Below are 3,381 nucleotides of genomic sequence, written 5' to 3'. Positions count from 1 at the left end.
AACCCAAGTTGTGCCTTAACCTAACCCAAGTTGTGCCTTAACCTAACCCAAGTTGTGCCTTAACCTAACCCAAGTTGTGCCTTAACCTAACCCAAGTTGTGCCTTAACCTAACCCAAGTTGTGCCTTAACCTAACCCAAGTTGTGCCTTAACCTAACCCAAGTTGTGCCTTAACCTAACCCACGTTGTGCCTTAACCTAACCCAAGTTGTGCCTTAACCTAACCCACGTTGTGCCTTAACCTAACCCACGTTGTGCCTTAACCTAACCCACGTTGTGCCTTAACCTAACCCACGTTGTGCCTTAACCTAACCCACGTTGTGCCTTAACCTAACCCACGTTGTGCCTTAACCTAACCCACGTTGTGCCTTAACCTAACCCACGTTGTGCCTTAACCTAACCCACGTTGTGCCTTAACCTAACCCACGTTGTGCCTTAACCTAACCCACGTTGTGCCTTAACCTAACCCACGTTGTGCCTTAACCTAACCCACGTTGTGCCTTAACCTAACCCACGTTGTGCCTTAACCTAACCCACGTTGTGCCTTAACCTAACCCACGTTGTGCCTTAACCTAACCCACGTTGTGCCTTAACCTAACCCACGTTGTGCCTTAACCTAACCCAAGTTGTGCCTTAACCTAACCCAAGTTGTGCCTTAACCTAACCCAAGTTGTGCCTTAACCTAACCCAAGTTGTGCCTTAACCTAACCCAAGTTGTGCCTTAACCTAACCCAAGTTGTGCCTTAACCTAACCCAAGTTGTGCCTTAACCTAACCCAAGTTGTGCCTTAACCTAACCCAAGTTGTGCCTTAACCTAACCCACGTTGTGCCTTAACCTAACCCACGTTGTGCCTTAACCTAACCCACGTTGTGCCTTAACCTAACCCACGTTGTGCCTTAACCTAACCCACGTTGTGCCTTAACCTAACCCACGTTGTGCCTTAACCTAACCCACGTTGTGCCTTAACCTAACCCACGTTGTGCCTTAACCTAACCCACGTTGTGCCTTAACCTAACCCACGTTGTGCCTTAACCTAACCCACGTTGTGCCTTAACCTAACCCACGTTGTGCCTTAACCTAACCCACGTTGTGCCTTAACCTAACCCACGTTGTGCCTTAACCTAACCCAAGTTGTGCCTTAACCTAACCCACGTTGTGCCTTAACCTAACCCAAGTTGTGCCTTAACCTGCTCTGTAATTGGCATATGACACGTTACATTAATCCAGTGTTGTCTAACCACAACCCTCTGAATATAGTTCGCTACTCGCACCGCCCACCCTCTTGTGTATCGTTTCATGTTCAACACTTCGCAAGTGTTGCTTACTTTTTACATGCTCCCGCTGTACACTGTAATGTGGACGACTGCAGGATGTACATCGCCCCCACCCTCCCCCCTGCCTTCGCACGCTGGTCGTTCAGGTGCTTGCGTGTTCAATGCCCTTCGCAGCTGTTCACTGGCATTCGCATGTCGAAGCGCTCAGTCTACGTCGTGGTACGGCCTGTGTCCACTGTCCGCTGATGTCGTAAGCTTAACCCTCACATTGTACTGCACATAGGTCCGTATGTACTGCATGATACGCTGTGGCACATGTGTGACCGTACAACGACTGCGCCCAACAACAGCGAACCATACGGTCCAAATGTTGTGCACTCAGCCACGTGCCGTCTCCCCATAACAGCTACATTGCAGTGTGGTACGCCATAGAGACGTGTGGGATTAACGGACGCCCTGGATGGCGATCAGCATGAGCCGTCTGTTGATGTAGTGGCGCGTGTATTCAAACGTAGTCGTCTCTTCTCACACAGTGTGATAGCATGGTGCACCGCGTTCCACATCTGCGACATGGTACAGATGCTGGTTGACAGTCGGTCTCGTAATGGACATCGCATACGTAGGGGGCCACCTCCCACGTGTTCTCTAGTCGTGCACATTTTGTTGCGTGTATGTGGGCAGACGTAGTGTGTCGTGACACCTAACAGACAGGTATGCAATAATCGTTGCATTTGCAAACTGGGATGGACGTCTACGTTTGCTGGTGACGTTACGCAAATGAACAACTGGTAAACCCATTGTGGTGCGGTTGTTGTTGCTGGAGGTAAATCAGTAAGGGCAAATCTGTGTGTGAAGCGATACGCGGCGGTGGCTGGGTGGGACCGTCCCCGGCCGGTGAGGGGGGGCCGCCCGGCGTGCTGGCCGCGCGGTGCGTGGGCGCACGCGCTACAGCCGGCTGGTGGGGGCGCCCAGTGGCAGGCGCGCCGGCCGACGGACGCGGCAGGCGGCGCAGCTGCGCGCCGGGGCACCCTGCGCGCGGCGCCGGGCGGCGAAAGTGGGTCCTCGCGGGCCCGGTGCGAAGCGCGGTGGACATCTGCAGTGTGCTGGTCCGACTGAGGACTGTGTGCGTTGAGGATGCGCCGCCGCCCGGCACTCGGCGCCGCGACGCCGTCTGCTGCTCGGTCGCCCCAGCGGTTCTCGCTGGTGGTTTGTATCGCAGTTGTGCAGACGTGTTGGCACGTGCGCTGTGCTGGGAGAGTTCGCTTCGGCACCCACGTGGGGCCTTTGCCCTTCTGTGGCGCTGGCGTTGGAGCTGCCGGTCACCGTAGGTGGCGCGTGTTGTCTCCCGCCGGCAATGCCACGACAGCACGCTCCCGGGCCTCTGTCGGCAGCGGCAAGCTCAGTTGGGAGCACGGGTGGTCGCACCTAAAGCGTCTACTCGCCTAACTCCGGGCGATTGCGCCTCTCTCGAACCCGACCAAGTACTTAGGACGGCGCTGCGCGCCGCCGGGACCTGAGAGGGTTTCGAGGTGTATTGTGCAGGGGAGCTCAGCCTCCTCCTGTTTGCAGAATAATTGAGCGGACGCTTGCGTGTTCGCGCGGGCCCCTGGGACACACTCCCGGGCGGCCGGCTGCTCAGCTCTAGTTGACGCAGCTCCCTGGTTGATCCTGCCAGTAGTCATATGCTTGTCTCAAAGATTAAGCCATGCATGTCTCAGTACAAGCCGCATTAAGGTGAAACCGCGAATGGCTCATTAAATCAGTTATGGTTCCTTAGATCGTACCCACGTTACTTGGATAACTGTGGTAATTCTAGAGCTAATACATGCAAACAGAGTCCCGACCAGAGATGGAAGGGACGCTTTTATTAGATCAAAACCAATCGGTCGGCTCGTCCGGTCCGTTTGCCTTGGTGACTCTGAATAACTTTGGGCTGATCGCACGGTCCTCGTACCGGCGACGCATCTTTCAAATGTCTGCCTTATCAACTGTCGATGGTAGGTTCTGCGCCTACCATGGTTGTAACGGGTAACGGGGAATCAGGGTTCGATTCCGGAGAGGGAGCCTGAGAAACGGCTACCACATCCAAGGAAGGCAGCAGGCGCGCA

At 54.7% G+C, this 3,381-nt stretch overlaps 1 non-coding gene across 1 annotated transcript in view; it reads left to right on the top strand.

Moving 5' to 3' along the window:
• Nucleotides 1-2,928: 2,928 nt before the first annotated feature.
• LOC126110998 (small subunit ribosomal RNA) overlaps nucleotides 2,929-3,381 on the top strand; it is a 1,909-nt gene continuing 1,456 nt past the window's right edge. The window contains exon 1 of the ribosomal RNA XR_007524080.1: nucleotides 2,929-3,381. This exon is cut by the window's right edge and continues 1,456 nt beyond it. This is a non-coding gene — a ribosomal RNA (small subunit ribosomal RNA).

The sequence above is a fragment of the Schistocerca cancellata genome, unplaced genomic scaffold (assembly GCF_023864275.1).
Source record: "Schistocerca cancellata isolate TAMUIC-IGC-003103 unplaced genomic scaffold, iqSchCanc2.1 HiC_scaffold_52, whole genome shotgun sequence".
Classification (NCBI taxonomy): domain Eukaryota; kingdom Metazoa; phylum Arthropoda; class Insecta; order Orthoptera; family Acrididae; genus Schistocerca; species Schistocerca cancellata.
The sequence above is the reverse complement of the archived record's forward strand: the minus strand, read 5'-3'. Positions and strand labels throughout refer to the sequence as shown.